The following is a 17,237-nucleotide window of genomic DNA, read 5'->3' as shown; positions in this document are numbered from 1 at the left end:
TCTTGGGGACCTCCAGGGAAAGTTTGGGGGACCAGAGCGAGGCAGGCACTGTAATTCCTGTCTGGTGGCAGCGAGATAAGATCCAAGCTGGTAATTAAGCTTGGAGGTTCATGCTAGGCACCCACAGTTTGGACACTAAGGTCCAGATTTGGGAGTTAGGCTTATGATAGGGAATTAATTGGTTGATATGGAATTTGGACACAATCTTGGGGAGGAAAAAAGAGGGTCTGTCATATGGCCACTAGCTCTCTGACCCTTCTGGCCAAAGTGATGACTACCAAGAATGCCACTTACATGGAGAGGTGGGTCATGGCACAGGTTGCCAGAGGCTCAAAGGGTGGCCCTGGGAGAGTTGACAGGACAAGGTTAAAGTCCCACTGGGGCATGGTTTGATGACTACTGGGAAGGTTCAGCTCAAGCCTTTCATAAAGCATACTGTTGTTGGGTGCATGAAGATAAGAGTGTCTCTCCACCAGGGGAAGGAAAGTGCTAATCGCTGCTAATGTACATACAGCGAGCTAAAGGCTAAACCTGATGTTTTCAGGGTAAGGAGATAGTTGAGGATAACTGGCATGCCCACCATGGTGAGAGGGAATTGTGGTGGCGGCGCACCCAAACTGAGAATCGGCACCATTTAGACCAGTAGCATGTTCTGGTTGACTCTTTCTTGCTTTGGTTAAGACTCTCCTGGCCGAGCATGAGTTTGCTAGATCCGACACCTATCCAAACACCAGGCTGGGCAGTGGAATGAGCTTGGGCTGGGGTACCTGAGCCTGTCGTGGTCTTATGTCAGGAGATCTGGCAATAGGCAGATCCTGATGGGTGGCAGTGTGGACAGTTTTAGATCAGTGAACCAGAACTGGGACAATAGGATGCTAGAAGGATGATGGTAGCTGCGTCTCAGTAAATCTTCTGGAGAACTTGTGGTATGAAGGGAATAACGGGGAAGGTGTATTGGAGGTCACCCATCTAGGGAAGCAAGAAAGCACTGTCCTATGAGTCACTGCCTATAGCTCCCCTGGAGCAGTACATGGGAAACTTTCTGTTAGTCTGAGTTGCAAAGAAAGGCATACCCCACTGTGCAAAGATGATGGTCAGAACTGTGTAGTGTATTTCCCATTTGTGGTCTATGTAGAGACTTCTGCTTAGTCTGTCTGCTAGGGAGTTCTGAACACCTGGGAGGTATGTGGCCTATATGGTAACCTGATTTGTGACACACCAGCTACACAGCCTGACTGCCTCCAGGCAGAGGAGATAAGATCTCACTCCTCCCTGTTTGTTTATATAGACCGCCGCAGTGATATTTTTCTATAGGATTTGAACATGGAGGGAATGTATGAGGGGAAGGAAGGCCTTGCAGGCTAGGTGGACTGTTCCGAGTTCCAGCAAGTTTATATGCAGCTTGGCTTCCTGTGGTATCCCCCTAGCTTGGGCTGCATTGCAGTCCAGATAAGCACCCCATCCTGTCAGGGAGGCATCCATCATGATGGTGGCCCTTGTTATGGGAGGGCCGAAGGGGGTCCCCACCATGATCTTGGTCAGGCTGGACCACCAAGCAAGAGAGGTGAGAGCTCCTGAGGGAATGGTGGAGTCAATGAGGTCCCTAGTCAGCCAGTAGGTTGAGTGGAGCCAGGCTTATGGGTACTGCAAGTGAAGCCTGGGAAAAGGTGTCACATAGGTGCATGCAGCTATATGGCTCAATAGGGAGAGGCATTAATAATAATTAATATATAGAGATATACCTATCTCATACATCTGGAAGGGACCTTGAAAGGTCATTGAGTCCAGCCCCCTGCCTTCACTAGCAGGACCAAGTACTGATTTTGCCCCAGATCCCTAAGTGACCCCCTGCAAGGACTGAACTCACAACTCTTGGTTTAACAGGCCAATGCTCAAACCACTGAGCTATCCCTCCCCGATGCACCACTGTGCAGGGATTGTGGGTAATGCAAATGATCAGGTTGCTCATTGCATAAAATTTGTCTGTAGGAAGGAAAGTTTGTACCAAGACCGAGTCCAGCCTTGCTCCTATGATATGTAACATCTGTGTGGGTGACAAAACAGACTTGTCTTCGTTTATGCAGATCCTAAAGAGGCAAGGATGCATCAAAGAGTGTCTATTGCAAAGACAATTTCTTGTCGGGAATGTCTCACCAGAAGCCAGTCATCTAGGTGTGGGAACATCATATATCCCAGGTGACACATCTGGGCCACTACTACTGAGAACACTGTTATGAAGACCCTTGGTGCTGTCATAAGACCAAATGGGAAGATGCAAAACTAGTGGCATTGCTGTCTAATCTTGAATCATAGGAATTTCTTGTGTGATGGGTGACTGTCCACATAGAAATGAGTCCTTCATGTTGAGAGCTGTGAACCACAGCCCCTTCTGGAAGGCAGAGATTATTGATGCCAGTGTAATCATCCTGAATTTCAGCTTCCTGATGAAAATATTGAGCTGTCGAAGGTCCAGGATGGGTCTCTGCCCTCCACCTTCCTTGGGGTCAAGGAAATATAGGGAGAAGAACCCTCTTCTCTGGTATTGGAGCAGGTTGCTCTCTATTGCTCCCTGGTGGAGTAAGGAGTCTGCCTCGTGTTGAACAATCAATTGGTGGGAAGGGTTCTCCAGGGGAGCCACGTGGGAGGCTTGTGAGGAGGGAGGGAAAGGAACTCCGTGGAGTATCCATGATGGATAATATCGAGAACTAAACTGTCCATGGTGATCTTGTTCCAAATGTGGGCGAAGGTGAGTCTCCTCCAAAGATGATGGGTGGCAAAGTAGGCAGCAGTGATGGTGGTATATGGGTCTTGACCCGTATGTCAAAAATGGCCTTTGGCCCATGGTTGGGAGTAAGTGGATGATGTGGTAGTGGTTGGGGCTGGGATCTCGGTCGCTTCAGGTGGACGTTGGTAGTCAAAACGACAGGAGGAAGGTGGCTGTGGTCTTAAGGGCTGGTTTTGATGTTTTCTCCTGAGGCTGGAATGCAGGTCCCCAGGGACTTCAGGGTGGATCCTGAGTCCTTCAGGGAATGCAGAGACTCATCCGTCTTTTCATTGAAAAGACTGACCTAGTCAAAAGGAAGGTCCTGTATAGTATTTTGGACCTCCCTTGGGAAGTCCAAAGATTGGAGCTAACAGTCTGTACACATGATCAGCCCTGTGGCCAAGGCCTGGGATGCAGTATCAGCCACAGCCAGTGCGACCCAGAGAGCTGCCTTTGCCACTAGCCTCTCCTCATCCACCGTGGCCCGGAATCCACCATGGGCCTGATCTTGCACAGAGAGTTTATCTTTGAACTCTGCCAGCCTGGTATAAGTATTAAAGTCATATTTAGCCAACCTGGTTGTTGGCTATATGAAACTGAAGGCCTGAGGAGGAGGAGACAGCCTTGCCCAGGAGATCCAGCCTCTTCGACCCTTTATCTGGTACCGGATTTCTGCAGGTACTGCCAAGCCCTTTCCACAGCTGCATGCACTACCAGTGAATTAGGGGTAGGGTGTGTAAATAGGAAATCAGCTCCTTTGGCTATCACAAAATAACATCTCTTGGCTCACTCTGGGGTGGGGACACACAATGCTGGTGTGTGCCAGACCATTCTGGCTGGTTCCAGTATGGCCTGTTGTAGGAAGGGCCACCTTGGATGGTCCCTGTGGCTGTAAGATGTCCAGGAGACAGTGCTGGAGGTCCTGGACCAACTCCAGTGGGATTTGCAAGTCAGTCATCACTCACTGGAGCAGATCTTGATATTGTTGGTGGTCATCTGGTGGAGAGGGTGGCAATGGGATGACAGTGTCATCTGGTGATGAGGAGGCTCCAGTCAGAACTTTTGGTACAGCTCATCATCTTCCTCCTCATACACCAACAGAACCGGCAGACAAAAGGAGGAAGAGCACTGGGACTCCTGCGATGGTGCTGAGTGTCTGCTATAAGGGTCTCTGGGTCCCTGTATGGCCAGAGGGGAGATCTATTTCTCCCCTTGGGAAGTGATACCAGGAGTCCCAGCCTGGGGATGGGGTCATAGCCAGGTGGAGAGGGTTACTGAGGCTCTGTCTGAGCTCCTGAGCCAGGTTGGAGACATTGGTGGGACTATCTTCTCTGAGTCTGATGGTGGTGGTTCCCGGAGGCCCACTCTGAAGGATAGATAAGGGGAGTCTCTCCTGAAACTGTAGCAGTGGTTCCTTCTCTGGGGTAGGAACCTCCCTGAGAACCATTGGGTCTGACAGAAGTGGAAACTGTGGATAGGGGAGGAAGACCTCCTTCAGTGTCAGAAAAGTCTCCATAATGGCTGGAGTCTGCAGGGTTCCCATCGAGACATGGAAGGAACCCAATTCAACTTCCATAGCTAGCTGGTCTCCATATTGCCAAAGCGGTACCTGCGGTAGATCTGGACTGTGGATGGGATTGGCCTGTCTGTGTGCCCTGGTACCATGGTCACTGTCTGATTCCTCTTCTTCACCTTCCCTTCCAGTTGGGGAAGCCTTTGGCACCAGTTCCACGGTATCCGTACATGACATTTCACCCAATCTGACACAGCTTGGGAGGAAATGTGCTTCTTGTGGGCAGTCCACTGTGGGGATCTGCCCTCATGCTCATGAGAATGTTTCTTACTCTCATGGGGAGCCCTGTGTTCTTAGTCCTTGGGCTTTGAGACAATGGCTGCACTTCATGGCTCATGCTTGGAGGGGCACTGCTGGCCAAATGAGGCCTATGTACAAGGGGTCTTCCTGACCAAGATCAGAGCTGGGCCTCATCAGGTGCTCCCTCAGCCTGAGCTCTCAGGTTTCTCTGGTTCTGGATAGGAAGGACTTGCAGATGATGCACTTCACAGAGATGTGCACCTCACCCAGACAGTAGAGGCCCCATTGATGTTCGTCACTAATGGAAAAGGAGTGAGAGCAGGAGACACAGTTCTTGAAGCCTGGGACCCTGGGCATAGTCCCTGGGGTAAAGAGGGTTTCCCCCCAACTGGAGGTGGGGTTTTTTCTTACACTATACTAGACTATGTATACAACAAAGATATCTAAATAGCAAATATATACAAAAATTCTTTTAGAGATTAAAAGAGCGAAAGAGGACAGGTTTCGACTCAGACTATATGGCAGAGGAAACTGGAGAGATGTCAACCCACATCACCCCTTCTAAACTCGGTTGGGAGCATGGGGGAGATACTGCTCATGTGTGGTCAATAAACACTGCTTGAAAAAACTTCCAGCTTCAGGCACATGGCACACATGGTACCCGTGTGTAGAGTACACATAGGGACCAGCACTGGAAGGTGAAGCTTCAGTTATCACTAATGTTACCACTTTGTTCTTTTTTTTTTTTTTTTTTTTTTACTGCAGGCTTTAACACTGAGGATATTCTTCTGGCAACTGAGGGGTGGATCTCAAATGTTCAGAATCTCTTGAGTCTAACACAGGACTGGAGATTGTATGGAGGCAAGTTCTTCTCATGTGATTTGTTACTTCCATTCCCAGTCAGAATCTGGGAGAGGAGAATTGCACACACATAGAAACAATGGGAGGAAGAGGGAGGAAAACTAATTGATTTTCTTCAAATGTTAGAAAAAGTTCAGCTTGGGTTCATGACTGTGACACCTGGGTGAAGGTTCAGGAACTTAGAGGAAGGAACTCCAATTTTATTTAAACTAAACTGGCTCTACTATGCCTCACTAGAGTCTATTCTCCAGCAAGTCAGATTCCAAATTATTCTTGAATTGAATTTTGAAGATACAGGCTAGTGAATATTGTCACTCTAGTTAGCTTTGTATTGATCTATATCTTAATCATCTCATCTCTCTAGATGTGTCCCTACAAAGTGCCAAGCACCTTCTTGGCAGTGTTGGGCACTCTCCTCCCCCATTGGCTTCTGCTCAGCAGAGGAGCTGGCTCAGCTACAGGTATCCAGGGGCCACTCGGGGTGGGGGGGTAAGTGGAGCAATTTGCCCCGGGCACCGCAGGGGCCCCCACGAGAGTTCTTCGGGGGCCCTGGAGCAGGGTCCTTCACTTGCTCCAGGGGCCCTGGAAAACTCTTGTGGGGCCCGGACCCCCGGAGCTTCTTCCACTCCGAGTCTTTGGCAGTGGGGGATCCTTCCACCTGGGGTGGAAGGGACCCCCTGCCACCAAATTACTGCCAAAGTGGGACCCACCGCCAAAGTGTCAGGTCTTCGGCGATAATTCGGTGGTAGGGGGCCCCTGCCGCGGGTCTTCGGGGCACTTTGGCGGTGGGTCCCAGAGCAGAAGGACCCCTCTGCTGCCAAATTACTGCTGAAGTGGGGGCCCCCTGCCGCCAAAAACCCCAGGCCCCCTGAATCCTCTGGGCAGGTATCTGGCTGGAACTCGCTTGTAACCTACTGCCATCAGATCCACTAGAAATGTCAGGGCTACTCTTTCATTTTAAAAAAGCAATGGCCTGTTTTTCGAAGTTGCTAGTAGCCGTGGCCTGCAGTGACTTCAGATGACATTGTGAGCGCTCAGCACTTCTGAAAATCAGGCCCTAAGTTTCTTGCTCCTTTCCTTGCAACTATAGCCTTCAAACTAGAAAGCGAATTGAAAACAATGGCCAAGGATGCCTTGATTTTGGAGAGGACCCCAGATCAGTTTGCAGTGTGACAGAATTTACCTCTCAATAGTTACACTCAACATACACTTTTTAAATAATCTTTGTACATAGTATGCCTAGTAAGGTATCATTTGAACACTCATAACTTGCCGGTCAGTATCGTCCTGGTAAAATATAAGTGTCAATATTGTATGTGATGTTATCAGATTCCTCTGTATAATATTAACACGTTTCAAACCCCACAGCCCTACCCAGGCAGAAGTCAGGCCTGTCCTAAACAAATGAAGGAATGTATGCTTTTGCATTTAAGCAGTAAAGAGAGACATCATTATTGGGGGGAGGGATAGCTCAGTGGTTTGATCATTGGCCTGTTAAACCCAGGGTTGCAAGTTCAATCCTTGAGGGGGCAATTTGGGGCAAAAATGTGTCTGAGGATTGGTCCTGCTTTGTGCAGGGGGTTGGACTAGATGACCTCCCAAGGTCCCTTCCAACCCTGATATTCTGTGATCAAGGAGGGAGGGAAAACAAAGGAAGTTCAAACAGGTGAGGAGGAAAAAAACCCAACAGAGAACATCCTTCCACATAGACTCTTTGTCTCTTGGGTTTCAGCTGTAAATGTTTTTCAAGAGGACTGAAACTATAAAAATGAGGAACAAACACTCTGAGGCACACCCCCCCTCTCTCTCCCTGACCACCTTATTCTCTGTACTTGAGAAGACAAAATGAACAAGCCGTTGGACTCTGGGGGAGGGCTCCTGGCCTGAAAATTTGGTCAGTAATCTGCTGGAGCATGTGGTGAGAAAGTTTGCTTTGCAACTAAGATAGTTTCTTAAGTAGATACTACTAAGTGTTTTATCTTTATTTTTCTTGTAACCATTTCTGACTGTTATGCCTGATTATTTATACTCACTCAAAATCTCTCTCTTTGTAGTTAGTAAACTTGTGCTACTGTTTTATCTAATCCAGTGTGTTTAAGTTGAAGTTTAAAGCAATAAGCTGGCATATTATTCCCTTAAAGGAATAAATGACTTAATATATTTGTACTGTCCAGAAGAGTGCAGGGCAGTATAGGTCATATATTTCTGAGGGAAGATCTGGGACTGGAGTTCCGTTGGGGTCACCCTGTGGTATAACTCAGGCTGGCGAGATACAGTATAGCTGGCAGGGGCGGCTCTAGGTATTTTGCCGCCCCAAGCACGGCAGGCAGGCTGCCTTCGGCGGCTTGCCTGTGGGAGGTCCCCAGTTCCGCAGATTCGGCAGCACGCTTGCAGGAGGTCCGCTGAAGCCACGGGACCAGCAGACCCTCCACAGGTATGCCACTGAAGGCAACCTGCCTGCTGCCCTTGCGGAGACCAGCAGAGCACCTCCTGTGGCTTGCCGCCTCAGGCACGCACTTGGCGTGCTGGTGCCTGGAGCTGCTCCTGATAGCTGGCAGATTGCGTTTACACACAGACATTCAGGGTGTGGCTTGCGTGCTGGAAGGCTGTTTGTGAGTGGCCCAGGTGGGAGCAACTACAGCAAGGCACTGTAAGACACCCAAGGTCACACAGCAGGGGTAACACAGCCCCTCACTAGTCTGGTTTGTGCCCTGGTATGTCACAGCAGCTGTGGCAGTGCGGGCCCCAAGTTTGGCTTTCGAAGGGTCACTGTGAGAGCTAATTAATGAACCTTGAGACAAAAGATACTATAAGAAGGTTCAGCTTTGTTCCAGATATTTGCCTGTCCTCCTATTTTCTCTTTTCTGTAGTTTGATATGACTTCCCCATTATGCTGTCGCTCTCACTCACTCTCCATTTAATTCCCTGATTGGTATTTTTATTGTTTTGGAAAAAATGGCCTCATTTCAAAGTAACTCTTTGATTGCTGATGCATTCTTAACATCCTTGAGCTCTCCAGTGAGAAGTTTGCAGGGGAATAAGACTGACACTCCCCTACCCTCAACTCTTCAAAAGGAGCTCTCAAGCAGGATTGAGCCTCAAACAGGCCTAGGACGTGCTGCTTTGAATTAGGTCCTAGGTCCTTCTCCTCATTTTCACTACTGCTCTTTTTACTCCCTTGCAGCTTAACCTCTCAGTCCCAGGCTTCCACAAGGAAACATTTCCAAACCCTGCAATCAGCTGGGAGGTAGGCAATGATGAAGATTCTTGTCACAGTTTATAAGCTGGGTGCTCTGAGATGCTTCCATCAGCAAGGCTTTCACCTCTTTCAGTTTCTCTCTTCAAAGCCCTTTCTCACACCGGATTGCCTCAGGAAAGCTGGCAGTGTCAGCTGGAAACCATACCCAGTGAATATTTGTCGCTGGTTCAAATCTCATTCAGACAAGTAGTGACCCAACCAGCTCTTGAGTGTTTAATGGCTGCATGAAGTGAGTTGGTACTGGTAGTCCCAGTCAAGTGCTTAGTGGACGGGTGTTAACATCATGCCAAAGCTATTGGCATCCTAGGTGCCAGCTTTAGTAAGCACCAAGCCTTAACTACCTTCTCATCTCTAGAAAATTGTCCTTGCAGGCCAGGCTAAGGCAGATTGGTGGGGCAGTGTGTGGAGAATTCACTCTGTTGCTGAAGTGCTTTAATTCTGTGGATAAGTAGAGGACTGCGGTCTCCCTGGTGATCGAAATGCGCTTTGAAAAAATCTTACAAGATAGAATAAATAGTACTAGCATCTCAGGGGAGTTTCTGTTTCTTCCCCTTGGTGGTTGACTCTCTCTCTCTCTCTCTCTCTCTCTCTCTCTCTCTCACTGTCTAAGGGAGGCAGCATGATCCTCTGAATAGGCGAGTGGACTGGGAAATGAAAGCTGAGTTCTAGTCCCATCTTTGCCAGCAATTCGCTGGGTGTAACCTCAGACAGGTCACCTCCCTTCCCTGTGCCTGAGTTCCCCCATCTGTAAAATGGAGGATAATAAAATGCACTCACCTTTAAAATGTACCATGATGTACTTCTATTGATGAGAAGTGCCCCATTGGTGCTAAATATTTGACTAATACCACACCATATCTCAGTACTAAAATTCAGTTGCCAGCGCATTGTTATGAACAGTGATGACAAATGTGGACTGAAATACTCAGCCTTTTGCCAGCATTCAAATTTTGTGAAGCCCAGACGCATTCTTCTGTGTCCTGAAAGCCACTGCCACGTGTCATTTTCTAACAGTATTCCCTGTTGGCTCCATTGCAGAGGACATACATTTGCCCTCTATGCTGTAATTCACACAGATCTGAGGCAGCCTTATATTGCCCCCCTCATACTGCGAGAGCCTGGGTGAGGCATACAGGTGATCAAACTAGAGGAATGATTGCTCATGAATTTACATCTGTGTGTAATGCCCATGAACTGACCAACAGACCAAAGCTTGAAACAAAGCAATACCATTCAGCACGCACTAAATAGTGCAACCCTCTTTGATACTTATTAGTGTTTACGTACCACTGCTTTATGTAATTATTATTACAATTTAAAATCCCAATTTCCTTTCTTTGGACATAATGTCTCAACAGGAAAGAGCTAGCCTTCCTGTTTGGAGAATTGCTAGTTTCAGAAGGAATACATTTTTTTCTTAGTTGCAGTTTTCAAAGATTTTATTTTTAATACAAATGGAAAAGGCAAACAATAGGCTAGCTGGAAGGAAGGAAAAGACTACCTCTAAAACAAATGAGCTTTGCTATGACTAGCTAGTCAAACTTTGCACTATAAAATAACTCATGTCATACCTGCAGTGACTTCTGCATGTTGGGACAGGAAAGACTTATTTTTAGCATGCAACACACTAGGCATGTGCAATACAAAAAACAAAGGGATTGTAAGATGGGGAAATGCCCCTTTTGTCAATTTCTGTACAAAGGGAAAGGCTTGACCATGTCCTGGTGCCAGCTCTTAACTTTGGTAAAAGTATGACTTTATGCTTTATGTTAAAACTGTGGGGCCTAAGGTGTGCCCACGAAATTTAACACAATGTACTTTATGGACTGGTGTTTTTGTACATCACCGCACAGCTGAGAGGTATCAGAATATCTCTGCTGATATTTCTTAATACTCAACAGCTACAAGTCATTCTGTTTTAGCTCAGTGGGCCCAAGCTTGTGGCTTAGAATGAGCAGAGTTCTATCCTTGCTGTCAAGTATTGGGGGTAGCCCTGTTAGTCTGTATCCACAAGAACACCGAGGAGTCCGGTGTCACCTTAAAGATTAACAGATTTCTTTGGGCATAAACTTTTGTGGGTAAAAAAACCATTTCTTCAGATGTCCTGTAGGATCACACTAGGGGGCAGCAGAGACACAACTTTGAAAACCCAGCTGTTCAGGGCATCCTTAAGGGGCAAAACATCTTTCTGTGCAGGTAAGCAAAGCGTTAGTAACTGCATATGCAAACAGCTCTTGTGCTTACATGGACAGGCTCTTTTGCACACTCTGAGGTGTATTTGAATATAGGGGGGACTGAGGCATTGAGATTTACAAGTCTAGCCCTCTGGAACTGCCACAGTAGACCTGGTAGAGGCCGTCAGTTGAAAATGGCTCTGCTGAAGGAGACTTAACACTGTTGCTTCTCTTTCAGATTTCTTCTTTCTAATACAGGAACCATGCTTTGCTGTTTTTCTTAACATCAAATAAACAGTACGAAATAAAGGTGAGGAGTCTAAACACATTCTGAAAGTGCCCCCCTCCAAATACCCCCTCTTTATTCAATGTACAGGGAGTGTTGTATTGTGAATCTTGTGATACGTGGTGTGCTTCTGAAAGCCCCAGCTCCTGGCTTTCTGTAATTATGTGAGAATCTCCATTGTCATTTTAAAAAACAGTTGGTTTCAACTTCAAGCCCTTGGGTTGCATAGAAAACCTTGAAAAATGTAACCTGAATGCAATCTACAGGCTCAGAAATCAGAAGGTAAATACAACAAGAACAATTTAAAAAACAAAACAAAAACCCTCACGATTTTTAAGCCAGTCTTGAGGCCTGACTAATGATTTTTGAATGCTTGGGGTTGGCAACAATTGCAAACACTTGCTACCAAGCATAGTGCTTACTACCGTGAATTATCATTATCCTATTGACCTCAGTCCAGTTACTCACCATATTAATGCACTATGCTTGGTAGTGTGTGTAGGATCAGGCCCTAAGAAGGTATTGTGTCTCCATTCCTTTTTGCTTGGCACAGAACCCACTCCTGGTTGAGTGAGTCCCATTTAGTGTGACGTGGTGTTTCAAGAGCTATGCGTACCCTCCCTGCCTTATAGTGAGCCCCCAGCTTCTGAGTTTGCTCCTGGAAGTTGTTTCTCTCTCACTTGCAGTGCATTTCCCTCTTGTTCCTGCAAATCTCTTACCACTCTTCTGTGTTTTTCTCTTTGTGCAAAATGGTAAGTATTTTGCCAGATACAGTTCCTGTTTTGATGGTTAAACTGGGCTGCATGAATTCACAGTTCCAAAACAAGAGAGCATGTTAAAGCCACTGTAAAATTATCCAAGTGGTATGAAAAGATGGTGGGAAATGTAATCTGAAACACAGGCACTGGCAGGGAGACTCAGCAGAGCAGTAATGCTGAAAGAAACCCAGTTGTCAGCAAATGAGATGAATTTGCAATGTGACACAATGGCAAAAAAGGAAATATGGGTCTGAGCAGCAAACACAGAGGTCTCAGAGTGCAGGCAGGGTATTGTCCCTCTTTATGGTCTTGTCTGTGCTTGTATTTTTTCCTATCAGTGGCCTCGCACCAGTGCAGCTCCCCTGGTGGTAGCAATAATAGAAACCATGGTTCAGAATGAACAAGGAGAATACACCTCTACCCTGATATAACACTGTCCTTGGAAGCCAAAAAATCTTACTGTGTTATAGGTGAAACCGCGTTATATCGAACTTGCTTTGATTCACCGGAGTGCGCAGCCCCGCCACCCCTGGAGCGCTGCTTTACCGTGTTATATTCGAATTCATGTTATATCGGGTCGCGTTATATCGGGGTAGAGGTGTACTTCCTAATGGCGGATCTATTAAAACGTGGAACAGTCACACATGGGACAGTGGCAGAAACCTCCTTCACTTGGGAGATTTAAATTGAGATGGGAGAAAATATAGTAGAGGACAGTTCTGTCCCAGCCAAATGATGGACTATATGACTTTACAGCGACAGGTCTTTGCCATCTCTAGTATCTGGGGGACAAATTCTTTCTGATGCACCTCAGCAATCCCAGTCACTTCAGTGGGGTGGTAGCAGGGCATCTGAGAGCAGTATGTGGCCTTGTGATACCTTGCCCTATACATTATGCATATTGGTGGACGAGGATCCCTAGCTTCACCATATTATACCTGTACATTATACATATATTTTGCTGATTTCCTTCAATGACCTCAGAGACTCTGCCTGGCCCTGGGACAGGCCCTGGAGCCAGGACTCCTGGATTCCAATCCCAGCCTTGCTCAAGACTCCTTGAACAACCTTGGGCAAGTGACTTAGCCTCTCAGTGTCAATTTATAATACCAGAAAAATACTTCCCCTGGCAAGGATTAATGTTTATAAAGCACTTTGCATGGGGGATGCTCTGAGTTTGTGTAGCATGTCTCTATCTGCCTCCACTTGTAGTTTATGGAGGTGAGTCATTGTCCTCTGAATCTTCTCTGTACTGCTGCTGCAAATAAATTCAGTGGCTTCCGCCATAATAGTCAGTTTTAGAGCCTGTGTCACACTTTACTACCCTGCTCTGGATGCTCTCCAATGACTTAATGTCTTTCATCAAGCGACGTGAGTAAAACTGATGAGTGTATCTTTAATGAAAGAGCCATAAAATTCTAATAGAGCAGTAATGTTCCCAGCAAGCCTAAAGGGACTCCAGTCAATAGTTGCGGGGCCCCGGCTCAATTTATGGGCTTAATTCATCAAACATAGTCTTTCCCCTTTTTTGCACAGAATGTTTTTGGTGGTTCCTGCTAGAAGAGTAATATAAAGTGTGCATGGATGGCTCTTTCTTGACAGTCCCCCATGTCTTTGGGAGGAGAAGGAGGAGGCTGTGTTCAGGAGTTGATCAGGGCCCCTGTGAGCAGGCTGATGTGGTCTTCCCTTAGAATCCTCTCATTGTAATGGCTGCAGATCCATCAGCCTGGGAAGCTGTATTTGTTCATAGAGAGATATGAGGGGCTAAAGCCTGCAGTAGTTTGAGTGGATAGGAAAGGGGAGTGGTTGGCTTCCAGTGCAGATGGAGGGATGCTGATAGCCCAGAACTCATGTGCAACTTTCTTGTAACAAACTAGCGAGGAAATAAGTATTAGCATGACTGACTGACTGACTGAAAAAAGAGAAACTTTAAAGTAATTGCTTAAAATATCCTGGCATCAGCCACTTCATTTTTGGAACACCCCAAGGTGCAAAGGGAACCCGAAGCACTCAGGACCACAAAGACTTTGTCAGGAAAACGTTTCTGCTCGGGGTATAGTATTCAATTCAAAGGGGGTGGCGGAGGCCAAAGAGAACTGCTCCGTACTGATGTTGGGGAGGTGCAGCACGGAGTTACAGCCCAGGGGAAGGGCAGGGCAAAGATGGCTGTGCTCTAATTCACAGCACCCTCCTGAGGGCTGCTTATGGAATGAGCCACTGCTGGGAACAGCTCAGAATCTCCAAAGTAGCATGTGCTACAGCTACCTCTCTCTGCTCCCAAGCACACCCCTTGCACCGGGGCTTATGAGTGGCCAAAGTAGGGCTGCTTATGCTAGCCCTATGCTATGCCTGTGGTGGAAGAACTTCTCTTCCAGCTCCTAGTAATGCATTTCAGATGCCTGTGTGCTGCTGGAGTGGGAGACAGAATCTATCCCAAGGGCCTTTATCTTCTCAGGCAGTTCTGAGAAATGTAAAAAATCTTCTCTTTCTAAAGCCAGAGTGGTAAGTAAATCCATGTGCTGTGTATCCACCTCTGACCTGCGGGACGTGCACAGAGATGAGACAATCAAGACTCTTGCACTTCAGAGGAGTTGAATGAAGAGGTGGAAATGCTCTGGTAGGTCCCATCCATGTCATGTCCGCACCTGCCAATTGTTATCTGTATTACTGTTGCTCCTAGAAAACTTGATCGCGCCCAGGCCCCCACGGGACAGACCACAAAGACACTCCCTGTCCCAAAGAGCTTCTAATCAGAACGGACAAGATAGGGTGAAGGGGTAGAACCCACAAGCCTAGTGAATGGTGAGATGGCTGCAACGGGCAGGTGTCTCAAGTGCTGGGATAATACATTTTACAAATATGTAACAGTGGCCTAACTGGAGATAGCTTTGAACCAAAATCCAACCCCCAAATTTGACAGGGTGTCGGAACAGAAATCTAAATATGAATTTCTCAGATATCTCTACAATGGGCTGATCCAAATTCCCAGATCCAACCCTTCTACTTACCCACCATCTCTGGGAGTTCACAGACCAGACCTGGATATGAATTTGGTGGTACAGACTCAAACTTGCTCCTAATATTTGCGCTGGAAGTGAAAAGCTGTGAGATAAGGGAGAGAAAGGGGAATGGCCTGAGCGTGTGAGATCACTGTAGTCAAAGTTCAATGTGAGACATTTCTTGGCATAACATCTACCTCACAGGGACACCTGTAAATATTTCACTAAAAAAATGGTGAGATGTTTTTAGGACACTGCAAGAACGGTATAACTAACAAAATTAAGTGCAAGCACAGGCTCTGTAGAAAGTACAAAGGGTTTTGGGATGGGCAGAGCAGCAAGCTCCTTTTCAAGTCTTTTTATGTGGCACATTCATTATGAAAAGTCTTCAAACCTACATGTAAACAGCTACTGTGCAATGCTTTTGACTAAGAACAATTTACCTCAATCCTAGATGTTATCCAATCCAATCATGCCCCCTAGAGGATGATGAGCCTAATTCACGATCTACTTTCACCAGCTTTTTTCTTTCTCACTGACAAAAATCCTCTACCATGTGGTCTACCCATGGGTTTTGTTCCAGTATAACTGTCAGTGAGGGGGTGTGATTTTTTTTTTTTTTTAATCAAAGCTTTTATATCAGTATAACCCCTAGTGTGTATACAGTTATACTGGTATAAAAGGGATTCCCATATAGGAGTAAGCTGGAACAAGCACCTTTATACCACATCCACACTAGGGAATTGTACTGCATTAACTTTACCAATGTAATTCAAGCGGCACAACTTCTGTGTACAGATGAGGTCCAACTGACCAATCAGTTTATGAAGCAAAGTCCATCCCCTGCCTCTTCATAACCCAATAATGGAAGGTTTGTTTCTCCCCGACCCATACTGATATTTTTCATTTTGTTCATTGTAACTGAATTAATGTACAAAAACACATACACACCCTCTTTGAAATGCTTCACACTCAAAAGAAAGGATTAGTTTTCATAACAATGCCACCCAGGGTCACACTGCCATTGTAATGTACCCTGCAGCCTGACCGATCAAATCAAGCGCTTAGAAATATTTACTACAGAAGATAGTAAGCATAACCATGCCACAAAGACCAAATCTTCCTTTTAATGCTTTGGTCTCACTTCAACATAAAATATTGGTAAACAGCTCAGATGAAAGGTGCCTATTAGATTTTCCTTGGGTTAGCTGCTGTTCATTTAAGCACAAAATTTTGTGGCAAAATGTTATAATTTTTGAACAATAAGAATTATTAGAGGCCTGGTCTACACTACGCGTTTAAACTGAATTTAGCTGCATTAAATCGACTTATCCCTGCACCCATCCACACAACGAGGCCCTTTATATCGATATAAAGGGCTCTTTAAACCAGTTTCTGTACTCCTCCCCGACGACAGGAGTAGCGCTGAAATTGGTATTGCCATGTCAGATTAGGGTTAGTGGCCGCAAATCAACGGTATTGGCCTCTGGGCGGTATCCCACAGTGCACCATTGTGACCGCTCTGGAAAGCAGTCTGAGCGTCTGACCTGCGGATGCATGAGCAAGGAGACAGGAAAAGCGACCTGTGAATTTTTATTTCATTCCTGTGACCCCGTGGCTCTTGATCAGCCACAGTGCCGATGCAGTCCAATCCAAGGGCTCAGATGGCTCGTCGGGGAGATACTGGATTCTGATCGCTGTCTGGGGGCATAATCTGTTCTTTTCATAGCTCCGTTAAGGAAGCAAATGATCAAGCTTTGAAAAAAACTCGGCTATGACAGGCGAGGCACAGCACAAGTGCTATGTGACATGCTAACGGAAGCCACCTACTCAATAGGTATGTATGGAGAGGGGGTGGTACTGAGGCTCCAGCTATCCACAGTCCCCGCAGACTCTGAAGCATTTGCTTTCTTCGCTGAGCTCCCAATGCTTATAGGTCAAAACCTTGTCCGAAGGGTTTCAGGGTATATCTCGTCAATTACGTCGTTACCCCACACCCTAAGAAAGGGGTACACAAATTGTTTCTTGACTTTTTTTCATTCCCATATGTCTATGCCTGCTGCTGGTAGAGTGAGGCTGGCGACTGAACAGCCGCTCCTCTCCCCTTCCCCTCCCCGGGTGGCAGCCGGTACAGTACAAAAGGACTTGACAGCCGTCCTTCAGTCATCATCCCAATGATGCTCCTGGCTGACTAGGAGGTCGGCCAGGGGTTCCTGGTGTAATGAAATGAGCTCCCGGTTAATTTTCATGGAATTCGTACGAACGGCTAGTGTACCCTTTCTCATCATAGCAATTGGGCCCTGAGACTCCATCAGCACTTCCC

The sequence above is a fragment of the Chelonoidis abingdonii genome, chromosome 3 (genome assembly GCF_003597395.2).
Source record: "Chelonoidis abingdonii isolate Lonesome George chromosome 3, CheloAbing_2.0, whole genome shotgun sequence".
Taxonomy (NCBI): Eukaryota; Metazoa; Chordata; order Testudines; family Testudinidae; genus Chelonoidis; species Chelonoidis abingdonii.
This window is presented reverse-complemented; position numbering follows the sequence as displayed.